The following is a 13,237-nucleotide window of genomic DNA, read 5'->3' as shown; positions in this document are numbered from 1 at the left end:
TGTCGGTTTTTGCAAACTTTTTGTTGCATTTGAAAATCTGCCCTTCCGGTTGTTGCTGATTATTGCGATACAGTATCTAAAAATGACTGGAAACACGACGTTTTTGGTGCCAAATTTAAGCTTGCAGTCTTTTCAAATAAATTTTACCATAAAACTTAAACATGTCGTTGCATTTTTGGTTTTTTTAAAATACTTACATAGTCATTTGTGAACATATTCGACAAGTCAACTTTAATTCGGCTTTTTGCAACGTTGCAAAGTCAACTAGTTTTCGTTTGGACCGTTGCATACATTGCCAACTTTAAAAAAAAACTTTTTTAGCTAAACCTTTCAGCAATGTAGTAGATAGCGTCTAAGTCGGTGGTTATCAAATAATGGTCCATGATGACTTTTAGGGTGGTCCACAGGACTTTAATTATATTTGGTGATAAACTGAAATCAGTTGCATATAATTTATTGAATATTTAGTGCGAAAAAATCTTATTCAGGTTATTGGCTAATTATTGTTGGCTGCCTATTGTTTTCTATTACTGCTCGAAATTCTGCAGTAAAGGAATACATTTCAAGCCAATATGCTTGTTGTGGATACTATCTTTATCCTTATACTTAACAATGGACTGGTCCACGGTATACATTTAATTGAACTGGTGCTCCATGGCCACGTTGAGCACCGCTGCTCTATAAGATACCTTAAACTGCGAAACACTGGGCCACCTTAAAATGCTCGTACCGTTGCGGACTGGATGCTTCTTAATGTAAAACTATCATTGTTCTGTGAGAGTCCAATGGCTTTTTCCAACACCAGGTCCGCTTGTGGGTAAGTAAGCATGTTCCAAACACATTGTTGTTGCGAGGATGGTCTTCTTTGCCCGACGTTTATATCCGCGTATGGTGAACTAAACCAAGAAAAAAATGACTGCAAAATATAGTCAACTCGATCTTTATTGTCTTGGGCAGTGGATCTCAACCTTTTTTGATTTTTTGTCGTATCGTTCCTTTTGCAAATTTGTTAAACACTCGCGCTCCAAGCTAAATATATTCAAGAAACTATACAAATAAACCAGAATATACCTAAGCAAAACAAAACCAGTAGTTAACAACCAGATGTTAAAGAATAACACAATAAAGAAATTGTCCGCAAACAATCAGACCCCTAGGGGACAGCGGACCCCAGTTCGAGAACCGCTGGTCTAGGGGGGCACCTACCTTCGAAATGGTTGATAATTGGGTAAATAGTTGTTTATGAAATCGTTTGCATAAGGTTTTTTTGGATAGTGGTTCAGCTGCTTGTTTCGTGGATGACTTATTGCCGAAGGGTATGTAAAAACGTGTCCGTATGGCGAATCGTATGGACGCTGAAGCATTGCCCCTTTAGGTGGAATCCCGTAGGCACCCATGTACGCAACCCTTTGTTGTTGGCTTGCTCTCGACCTTCTATCAACCGCTGGAACAAATCGGGGATTCGGAATATACCGCCTGTGGTGTGCGTAGCGAACTGGACGGTTGTACCTGAGAAATTTTCACATGTTTATGCATTGAAAGTACTACGATATGGACTTGGTTGTGCGTATGGTAATTAAATACAAAACTTGTTTGGAAATAAATTTGGCATATTTACGGAAATATTTTTTTGTAACAAAAAAGAAATAACGTTTAGTATCGATGTTATGAAAATGATTTTGATCCTATAGAACAGTGATTCTCAACCGCGGCTCCCCGTATGCGGCTCCCAACTACATATTTTGAGGCTCGCAACCGACCCCAGAAAACCACCAAAGATTATTATTTTAACAATAATAATATTAAGTGATTTTCTGAGGTCTCGTTTTTTGCGGCTTATTATACACTTAAAAAACTACCCTTTGGCCCCGACAATTAAAAAAGGTCGAGAACAACTTCAATAGAAACTACTGATGTGTTTTGCCAACATATTTTAAATAATAAACTTTTCAAAAATTTCTGCAAAACGAAGAAATTGAGAGGCGTTTTTTTTTGCTGGATAACTGGATCGCACATTGCTTCCCCAGATAGAATTTTTGCATACACACTGTTTTTTTTATATACTAACCTTCTGGGGAAAGGATATCCTCTTGCACCTAGCACAAACAGACCAAGGACAGCTAAACACACAGCGACCTTCATTGCTAATTTTAATTCAAATTCTGCATCAAATAATGATTTGTAACATCTTAAATAAAACGCAATTTGGATTCTTAAAATTTGTTTTAATTTTTGCTTTCGGGTATATAAAATAGAACTGATTTCTAGTTAAGTTCTGTCTTTGTAACGTATCTGCAGACCTGGTCATGCATTCTTTCTGTTATGTTACAATTCCTATTTACTACCGAAACCGCAAACAACTTTTATAAACGTTTTTTTTTCTTCTGGGGATTATTGGCAATTCATTCTGCTGTCTACTATCTGTTGGTTTCTGCAACGTGTAATGTTCTTTAATCTTGTTTTATCATGATTGCGTCTGCCTAACACCTTAATATATATGCTAAAGGGGACCATTGCTTATTTTCTTGAAACGTCGCTTACAATTCTTATAAACAGGAACCCGAGTCAAGCAGGCTTCGTGGTTGTAAACCCAGGATAGTGTAAGCTTCTTTCTTGTGTAAATTTTCAAGTTGAAGTTCCGTCTATGCTCAGTTTGCTCTTCCCGTGCAATATTTGAACGGTTTGTGTTTCCCGAAAGTAACTGATGTTTAACACGTAACTGGAATGCGACCCTTTTTATCACGTGATGTCGCGTGGAAAATTCGATTCCCAGACCAGTTTTGCTGCGTTTTGATATTTTTACTCGACGCCGACACCTTTTATGCTTGCTAAACGAAAACACTGTTTTGGTGTTAATTGGGTTTGACACCGAGTTGTAAGTCTCGCCTGGCTTCGGGCTTAGGTTTCTTAAAAAACGGGCTTGATTCGGGCCTGACTTTACACTCTGTGTCAGTGTTTTTTTGAATAAATTTAATTAGTTAAGTAGCCAGTAGGTGGACCTGTCAAACAGCCCTAAAACGCCTTGTATCAGACCAATTGTCTATTGTGTTTGTTCTCTTGATCTTTCCTAAGGCTTCAATGTATAGGCCTGTCAATCAAACCTTCGGGCCTAAACGGGGTTCTTAAAAACGATTCGGGTTTGGGTCGGGTTTCGGGCTTGTACTTTCGGGTTAGGGCTGCAATTTCAGGCCTGTTTACAAACTCTGGTTTGACACGACGTTGAATGACTTGAAATGGTTCTCGTTTATGTATGGTAGTGTTTTTTTATAAGTTATAACGACAACGGACATTACCTTACGTCTTACTCTTATTTGTATGTTTTATTCTTTCGCTTCATAGATCTGATACATCTGACTTATCTAAAGCACAAACAAATTGGAATTAATACCATTGCGATTCGTTTACTGCAAATGTACAGTTACAGTTACATTTCAGTATAAATTAGGTCAACAAAATTATCGTAAGCATTAAAAATGGCAGTGGGCGCTGTTGCTGGGCATTAGCGGCAATTAATGCATTTGCACCCATTTCATTAATTAAGACGAAGAAAATTCAGGCACCGGAATCAACGGAGTCGGTTCTTGGGCATCATGCCCAGTTGGCTCTACATCGGGTGTTACACCATTTATAATTTCTTCAACCTCTTTTGGTTCGGTTTCAATCTCGTCCTCAACTTCTTGAGTTTCTTCTACCACGCTATCTTCATTATCCGCAGCTGAATTGTCCTAGGTTTAAAGTGAGCTTTGTTAGTGAACTTTTGACGCACTTTTAGGCTTTGGAGTATTTGCACTGATTATACGGATGGAGCAACTCACACCACAGGTTTGGAAATTTCCGATAGGTGGCGCAACGGAGCACATGCGTTTGAAATTACAATAATTGCTGACGTAGCAAATTGCTAAGTAACTATTGCCATGTTAATGCTCCGTTGTGCCACCTATCGGAAATTCCCAAACCTGTGGCGTGAGTTCCTGTGTTAGTAGTTCTACAGATTGCATGCAGGTTAAAACTCTCTCACAGTGTACATTCTTTTGGCTTTGCATTATTTCCACATAGCAAGTTGCACAACTAAGAAGATTTTCGTCCTTAACCTACCGTTTCGTCTTGTACACAGTTGACAGTGAAGTTAACGACCTTTTTTGTTTCAAACGAAATCGTTCCTTTAGCCTGGCACGTTATGTTTAAGTCCTGAATACAAAAATCTGCTAAAATGTAAAAAATACATATACTATATAGGGAGAGGGACGTTTCGACACTGTTCAACTCAATTGCTTTCCATGTGAAATTATTAATACTGGCAGACGTCTGCATATGTGTATCTTTGTGGTTTACTGTTAAACTGGTTTTACCGTTCATTTTTTTCGAATCACAATGACCCAAGTATATTTCCTACAAGCGGTACATAGACGTTGGTGTTTTCAGTTTAATCTATTTGAAACAAACTTGGCAAGCAGTGACACTGTTTTGCTCGCATCATAGGGGTTGTTTTCCCAGCAGACTTTGACAGAAAATGAAAACACATGCGCGGATTTGCTTACAAATGTCCTGACTTCGACAACTGATAAAATTACACGAGTCGTTTGTTTCCAACTAGGTGTATAGACCATAGAGCGTTATGTGTTGGTTGGGAAACCTACCCCATTCATGGGCTTGCAAAAACACCTTTGCTTCCAATCGCAGTTATCTGTTCTGGCCAGTGTAAAGGTGATATTTACTTCATGGCGGGCTGGTACACATCCATCTTGCGTGCATCCTCGGTAATACTGCACCTGTGGTAGCAAATTTGTATATTTTGTTGTGTAATTTAATTGCCATGTCGACTCTTGCAAGGTTTTGTTGCACTTGAACATTGGTCGTTTTAGTTATTATTTATTGTGACACAGCGTCTTTTTATTTCATTTTTTATGGGTTTTCTTCTCTGCAAACGTTTCGTCTTGAAAAAGTGCTTCAAACTAAATTTACACACATGTTTGTTAGTTATCCAATGTTTAACCCCGGACGACCTAGTGGTTCAACCATAAACAGGTCCCAAAAGTAAGCGTTTTCTACCATAGCGTAATCAATTCTCTGAGGTTCTTAAATACCTTTTTTTTAATACCTTTTTAGTTTCGTATGTTAGCAGGGCATGTATATGCAAACTTAATGCTCGGGTCAGTTTGTGCAACTGTTCGATCGAGCACCGAGCGTTAAAAACAGCGATGCTCGGTGCCGAGTACTCCAGTTCTCGCTTTGCTCGGCCCATCCTCAATAGTAGAATACTCAAACTTCCAAAGCACTGGGCCAGCCTAAAACAGACACGTACCGTTGCGGATTCGATCTTTCTTAATGTAAAACTACCATTCTTCTGTAAGAAAAGGATGGCCGTTTCCAATACCAGGTCCGCTTGTGGGCAAAATAGCACGTCCCAAACACAATATTGTTCCGGGGTTGATGTTCGTTGCCCGACGTTTGCATCCGCGTAACTAAAACAAATATAATTTTGCTGCAATAGAGTCAAATAAACAATTAGATTTTTATTGTCTAGGGCAGTGGTTCTCAACCCTTTTTATTTTTTGTCGTCACGTTCCCTTTGCAATTTTGTTGGGTACTCGTGCTCCAAGCTAAATATATTTATGAAACTACAAAAAAAGCTAGAATGTACCTGAGAAACAACACCAACTAGATGGTAAAAAAATAAAAACAAAATGAAATTGTTCGCAAACAATCGCAACTTTTTCTTACTTGAAAATTAAGTAAAAGGTCATTTCTTGTCACATAAGACTCTTTTATCTGTCTAATCTTCTTTCTGAATTCGCGTGTCGGGACCCTATGGTGCCGCGGACATCAGTTTGAGTACCGCTGGCCTAGTGGTCACACCTACCCTCGAAACGATTGAGGTCGATAATTGGGTAAATACTCGTTTATGAAATCGTTCGAATAAGGGTTTTCTGGTTGGTTGATCGGCTGCTCGTTTGGTGGATCATCCCTTGGCCAAGAGTAGGTAGGGTAGTGTTCATATGGCGAAATGTATGGAGACTGATAAATTGCTCCATCGTATGGAATCCCGTAGTCAGTTTGGCTTGCTCGCTTCATTCTACGAATTAAATGATTATGCATTAAAATTACTATGATATAGACTTGGTTGCGCGTATGGTAACCAAATACAAAATTTGTTTGGAAATAAATTTTGCATATTTACGGAATTTATTTTTAAACACACTGAAAATAACGTTTAGTATCGAAGTTTTAAAAAATGGTTATAATCCCAAAAACTCCTTTACTTCCCAACACGTTTTCAATTTGAAACTGCATAAATTGCTGCAAAACGGATAAATTGGGTGGAGTTTTTTTTGCAAAACTGGATCGCACATTGCTTCCCAAGATATAATTTTTGCATACACACTGTTTTTTTGTGTTTATATCTACTAACCTTGTGTGAGACGGGTAACCATTTATACACAACACAAACAGACCAAGAACAGCTAAACACACAGCGACCTTCATTGCTAATTTAAATTCAAATTCTACAACAGAGAACGTTTTGTAGCATTACAAAAAGAACGCAATTTGGATCTTAAATTTTATGAAACTTTTAACGTGTGTCTTTTTCGTCTCCTAAAATCACATTTGTTTGTTGAGTATATAAAACTGGACTGAGGACCAGTTAAAGTGCTATCTTTGCAAGATAACAACTGACGCTGATCATGCCTTCTTTCTGTTATGCTGCAAGTTATCACTGAAATCATGAAATCTATAAACGTTTTTTCTTTCATGTGGTTTTAACACGAACGGTTACGTTTTTATTGATTTGGCTTCAACCTCGATACATCCGCTTAAATGTCTCACCGCTTGTTTTCTTGAAGCGTCGCATAATTCTAATAAACAGGGATCGGAATGAAGCAGACTTGGTGGTCGCTAAACCAGGACATCAAGTTGAAATTGCGACGGTCTGATTTTTTCGTGCAGCATAATATTTACACAGTATGTGTTTCCAGACAATAAGTGATGTTTAACACGTTATTGGCATGCTCCCCCGTTTCATTACGTGATGTCGCGTCGGAAGTTCGACTCCCAGACGAGTTTTGCTGCGTTTAGACATTATTTATCGACGCCCTTTGTGTATCGTTCAAGCTTGTCAAACAATAATGCTTGACCATATTTCTAAGCACGAATAAGGCCATGGCTTCATACCCTTAAAACCGCTCAAAAACTGAGAATTATTTTCGAGGTACAAAGAAACTTTAACACGTTTTGTAAACAGATCTATAGTCCTATCGCAAACTTTTGCAACTTGTTTGACTTTATTCAACACCAAGAAGCACACTTGCAACAAACAAAACGCCATATAAAACTCACTAAACTAATGGTATACTCTCAAGGCAAGTAACCCACAAAGCACAAGCGTTATGAGACTGTTTTTTTGTTATCCTTGATGCACCTTATATCACATTCTCCCTGGCATTTTTGGAAACAAAAATATCCTGGGTCGCCACTACAACAGAAATATAAGGTTAATCAACACGGTGAATCTGATGGTTAATGCAGATTCTAAGTTTATTGGAAGTGGTCTTTCAGATGTATTGTTCTATTCGAAAACAAGTTTTGTGGTCCTCGTGAACATGAAAACATTGTGTGGGAGGTAGAACGTCATCAGTTTTAGCTCCGTTGGAGGAAGATTTGTTTGTCGAACCTCCTTGGCTAGACCGAGACATAGTCAAAACAGATGTAAACCTTCAGTCTTACGTACAAGTCTGGTGTGACCGAGAGCAACACCTCAACTTTCGGAAACCATTCCAACATAGAACAAGCCTGGTAATAATGTTTCTTGTTTACCCCATAACTCTTTATGAATGAAAGTGTTCTTTGAAAAATTACTGTACATGACCTGCCCTTTTAGAAGTCCAGTTATGACTATGTTAGCAGTTTATTCAATTTACTTTGTCCCATACTTCGCTGCGTGCAAGAACCCTTACATCGGTTGGAATTGTGTTTTTTTGCGCATCAGGTATTAGTTGACATGAATGTATAAACACGCACATTTTAGCTTGAGTAAGTATACACCTGCTCCTAAAGTACATATATAGCTTGTATACCGTGGACTTGCATATGCCCTTTTTCGTGTAAATATTAATAATCGTGGCTAGAATTTTGCAGCCGATGGATCTAATTGATCAAAAAGTTGTTTTTTGTTTGTCAGTAACATCCCTAACAGGTGTTTTGTCTACAGTATACAACTTGTTCAAAATGGTTTTACATCGCCAAGCAATGTCCGGTGCCGAGTGTCTAATTTATTATGAACAACCAGCGTCGGTTATAAACATCTGGGAAGTCATATGTTTATCTGTTAAAAAGAAAGGATAAAATGCCATCTCTACGCTTGTAGATCAAGTTTTTTTTTTTAATGTATGGGTCAGGATTTACCAAACTTGAATGTATTGGGACGGGTGACCCAGGCTTTTCTGTGTTGCAACAAAAGTAACGCTTATTGAACTTAATGCAGCGATTCGTATTAATTTTTTGTACGCTCCGTATTGTATGTGAAACGGAAAGTGGGTGCCCTTTTATCTCTTGATGGATGTTAATGTAAACTTGACGATGCTTAAAGGCTATTGTATTTTTCCCAACAATGTATTGGTGCAATAAGATTCCAATCGCATCGCCATCACCAGATTAGTGTTGTCGGGAAATCTCATATATCTTCCCCTAAATCTGTGGGGGACGGCCGAATTTAATGCTTTCGCATGTCAACCGCTACAAATCCTTCGGAAGAAAAGATAAAAAACCTTTTAACGCCTGCTTTCTGATGTTGACACAACTTTGGGAGGTTTTTTGAATGAAACCACTTTACCACACAATAAAAATTCCATTGTGATGGAAACCAAACTTTGTCTGTGACAGGTTTAGTCTCTCTTGCTATATTGAATTGTTATTTTGATCAAGGTAGCTGGTGCATTTTAAGGTTTTTCTTATGAAACAGCGTTGCTATTTTTGATTTGCCTCATAAATTGTTTAATTCTAGAATGCTTAAGGCGACCTGTATAGGAAGTCGAAACGTGGGAAATTGGGAATAAAAATACATGTGCCAGAAGAGCTCTATAAACTTGATATTATGCCTGGCAGCAATAGCTTATATATATATGTAGAATGCTTACTTAGAGTATTGTCCTTCGGATTGACTTAATTTATTTACACGAAAACTCGCCACAAACTGAAATCAATATGCCATAGCAATGCGCATGCAAGCCAATATTTGTGGGTCTCTGATCTAGAGCACACCATAACAGCCAGCCGAAAAACAGCCGAAAGAGCTACTTTTTTGTTTCTACTGAAATTAAGCGGCAATTATTCCGTGACTGTTTGTTGCGAAGAAACCAATTTTAGTTTCTAAAATCTGAGCAATTGGTCGTCGGCCAGTTCCTTCTGAAGCAACGGAGCTGGTGGTTCTTCTTTGTCTGCCTGTAGGGTTGGGATTTTCACTATTTCAACATCACCTCTTCCTGGTTCTTCGACAACGTCGTTTCCGACTGTGCTCCCACTTCCCTCCATGGCAACCTCCCCAGGATCACGTTCGTCCTCTTCTTGAGCAGCATCATCCGGTTCCGGTTCTTTTCCACCTACTTGATCTTCATCTGATCCTGGGATTTCTTCACTTCCTATTTCTTGCTGTTCCTCTGGCTCGGCTTCAATCTCATCATCCACTTCAATAACTTCCTCTTCCTCCTCTTCTTGGATTTTTGGTTCGACTGTGCTGTCCTCATCATGTGCCTCTTGATGATTATGTCCGTCTCCAGGCTCGTGCTTCTAGATGTAAAATAAACGTTTTTGGTTGTTGTTTTGGATGTATTCTGGACCACTGCTCTACCCTATCGGCACTGAATAGCCGGTGATTCATAAAGCGTTGCAAGGGGCCGCCATGTTACTATTAGCCTAAACATATATTAATGTCTCAATACACTAGTGCAAATTACGGTAAAATTGTTTCATGTTCTCTACATTGCTAAAGTTTGGCGTTGGGTGTGCGGCCAAACATTTGGAAAAGGATAACGTCTGTTAGAAAGATTGAACTACACTGCCGTAAAATATGAAATACATTAAACTGAAAAGTCGCGTATTTGTGTTTTGTTTAACGTTCTTGATGTAAAACCTTATGAAGCTTACCGTTGTTGGCTTTTTAGTTTCGTTACAAGAGATTGTAAAGTTGACCACATCCTTTGTTCCAAAAGGCACTGTTCCTTCAGCTTTGCACTTTATATCCCAATCCTGCAAATAGAACGCAGTCCCCTTCAAAAGATCGTATAAAACCCAAACAAATATTGCCTAGACCAGACAGATGGCAAACAAACGCCTGCGGTTCATGGTAGCATAATTTTTATGTTTAAACTTTGAAGGTATAATATGAGCATGTACATTCATTTGATATTTTAGTTGTCGAAGTATCAAAAAGGGAAATAGGCATTTTTTGGAACGGCCGCTCATCTAACACCAGTGACACATTGAAATCATTGATCATGCTTGTAACACGCGCGTTGCAGTCGTCTTGTACTGATATCTAACATAAACACGCATGTTGTGGTATATGTTCCGCAACGTCTTTACATCGCTCTTTTGGTGCAAAAATGCACATTCGAAAACTCGAATCGCGTACTGTACTGCAATCTTAACATGTCTATTGATGTGTTCAAGATCAAACTACTTCCTGTGTTGGGAAACCTACCCCCTTGATAGGCTTGCAAAGACACTTTTGCTTCCAATCGCATTTATCTGCTCTGGCCAGTGTGAACGTGATGTTTGCTTCATGGCGGGCTGGTACGCATCCGTATTGGTTGCATCTTCGGCAAAATCTTACCTGTGGAGAAATGTACAAATCAGTTGTGATTTAATCAAAAACATTACTGTCAAGGTACTGTGTATAGTGTTCCTAAGTTGTGATTTAGTTTGAATATTTTGTTGTGGATAGTCCTGCCGGTTACTCGATTTTTCTACACGGTTATTGACACTAACTAATTACAAATTTGGTAACTGGTATTTAATTATCTAGATGTTTGGTGTGTAACTGATCATTTTCTTTCACATACCAAACTCTGGGCATGACGCATTTTTGACAGGTTATTCTGAAAAACTTACCCCAGCTGATTTGATGCTTTTCAATGTAAAACTAACATTGGTTTGTGAAATTTCGATTGCCTGTTCCAACACTAGGTTGGCTTCTGGAGAAGTTAGCTTGTTCCAAACACACTGTGGTTCGTATCTGACACTTTCACCAACGTACGGTGACCTTAAAACAAGGGCAACTGTAGTAAAGGAAAGTTATGCAATCAACGCTAAAATTTATAACATAATCTAGCTTAAAAATACCAGCAAACCTGCGAATTGGCGCACTGTGGAACCCTCTTATCGGAACATGATTCATATGATTATGATGGAGGTGGTGGTTTAAATAGTTATTCATCTTGTGCATCATATGATTGCGTGACCCGTGAGATGGATGGTTCGCATAATAAGGTGCCGGATATCCTATCCCGTAGCCACTGGGCACATATCTTCGTCGTGGAAAGGGTCGGCTGATATGGGGAAGGGTGTAGGCACTCATGTACCGCCCGCCGCTTTGTCGTTGAGGTGTAGGTGAATCCCTACGAAAAGCTGGGAAAGAACGAGACTGTGGATAGTGCTGCTGGTTGTGGTGGGTGTAACGCACCGGCCTGTAGTATCTGATCTGCCTGTAGAAAATATATTCACATCATTTATTTGTTTGTTTATTGTGTTGTACTTTGCAGAGTTGTAAGTCGGGCCGGGTTTGGGCTTTGGTTTCTTCTCAAAAAATTACGGGTTTGGTCTGGGCCTGACTTTACACTCTCTGTCAGTATTTTTTGGATTTATTTTATTTTATTTTTTGAATGTCAAACAGCCCTAACGTATTGTTCAAGACTAGTTGTCTATTATTGTTTGTTGTCTTGGTCTTTTTTTCTTAAAAACGATTCCGGTTTAGGTCGGGTTTCGGGCTTGTACCCTCGAGTTCAGGCCCGTGATTGGATGACAGTTTATAATAGTAATTTGTGCTAATCTCTGAAATTACTCAAGGTCGAGTTTAAGACTACATTTAAACTACCAGGTGATTGATTGCACAGGTTATCGCTTTAAACACGTGTATTTGTTACCCATTGATTATCCCCGAATCAAAGACCCCTTTAATATCAAAGACTCAAAAACGACCTTCAACGAGTTTGCTTTGCAGTTTTAAGTTAGTCCAAACCGTTCGCTGCTGTACCAAACTAACAAATATATCAACAATTGTTTTCATATTACCAACCTTTTGTAAGCGGGGAATCCATTTGCACACCACGCAAAAAGAACAGCGAAAGCTAAACACACAGGCACCTTCATTGCTAAGGCAAGAGATGCTGTTAAAGAAATAATAAAGTGTATCAAATCCCACCACTTATATAATGATACTTTACTATTCATGATGCTTTGTGAAACGCCATTTGATTTGTTAAGAATTTGGAAATATATCTGACATCTAATTAGTTCGTAAAACAACTGCTACATATCTTGGTCTCATATCGTTTCTTTAAAAGTAAACTTATGAGCATTGCCTGCAACTTGACTTCGCCGTTGAAAAAGCACGGTCAAATACGCTTGTCTGATTTTTGAGATGCTTTTCCTTGCTATAATCCCTATCATTAAACCAGCCAGTGCTTTTTGCAAACGCCGATCTCCAGAAAGCTCCTTTTTTCGCTTTCTGCGGTTTTTCGGCAACTCATCTCAACATCTGCTGTCAGAGTGTGTGGCAAGTCCACGACGTTTAATTTTCTTTGACCGCGATTTAAGAGAAAAGCGTTAAATCAGCCTCCTTTGGCTCGTGCCATTTTTAAAGCTTGTCTGTGTCTACATTTTTATCTTTAAATTATACTTTTTTTCTTGTGTTAAAGCATTGTAAAAGTTCACCGACTTGAAACCTAAGCAATTAAGCCGGCTAAATCAAGTTTGTGCGCACTTAAATACATTGTTCGTCGCTCCCTAAGGAGTCGTAATTAAGTCTTACCGTGCAGCGCCAACAGCTCGCCTAAAGTAACGCCCTATGTTAACAGAGCGTCGTGTTCCTAGAACGTTAGTGGTGTTTAAAACGTAAATCGGAATGCGTCCCTTCTCATCACGTGACGCCTTCTCCAACACGCGAATCCCTGCCTTATGGGGTCTGCGGCTTGGTTCAGTCATTTTGCTCATGTCGACTTACCACTTGAACAAACAGTTCGACGCC

General features: G+C 39.0%; 1 protein-coding gene across 1 annotated transcript in view; it reads left to right on the top strand.

Annotated features, from left to right (window-relative positions):
- Nucleotides 1–13,237, top strand: part of LOC145228280 (elongation factor G, mitochondrial-like) — a 48,892-nt gene that overhangs the window by 26,448 nt on the left and 9,207 nt on the right. The window lies entirely within an intron of this gene.

The sequence above is a fragment of the Phallusia mammillata genome, chromosome 5 (assembly GCF_965637545.1).
Source record: "Phallusia mammillata chromosome 5, kaPhaMamm4.hap1.1, whole genome shotgun sequence".
NCBI classification, from domain to species: Eukaryota; Metazoa; Chordata; class Ascidiacea; order Phlebobranchia; family Ascidiidae; genus Phallusia; species Phallusia mammillata.
Note: the sequence above shows the minus strand (reverse complement) of the source record. Positions and strands in the feature narration are given on the sequence as shown.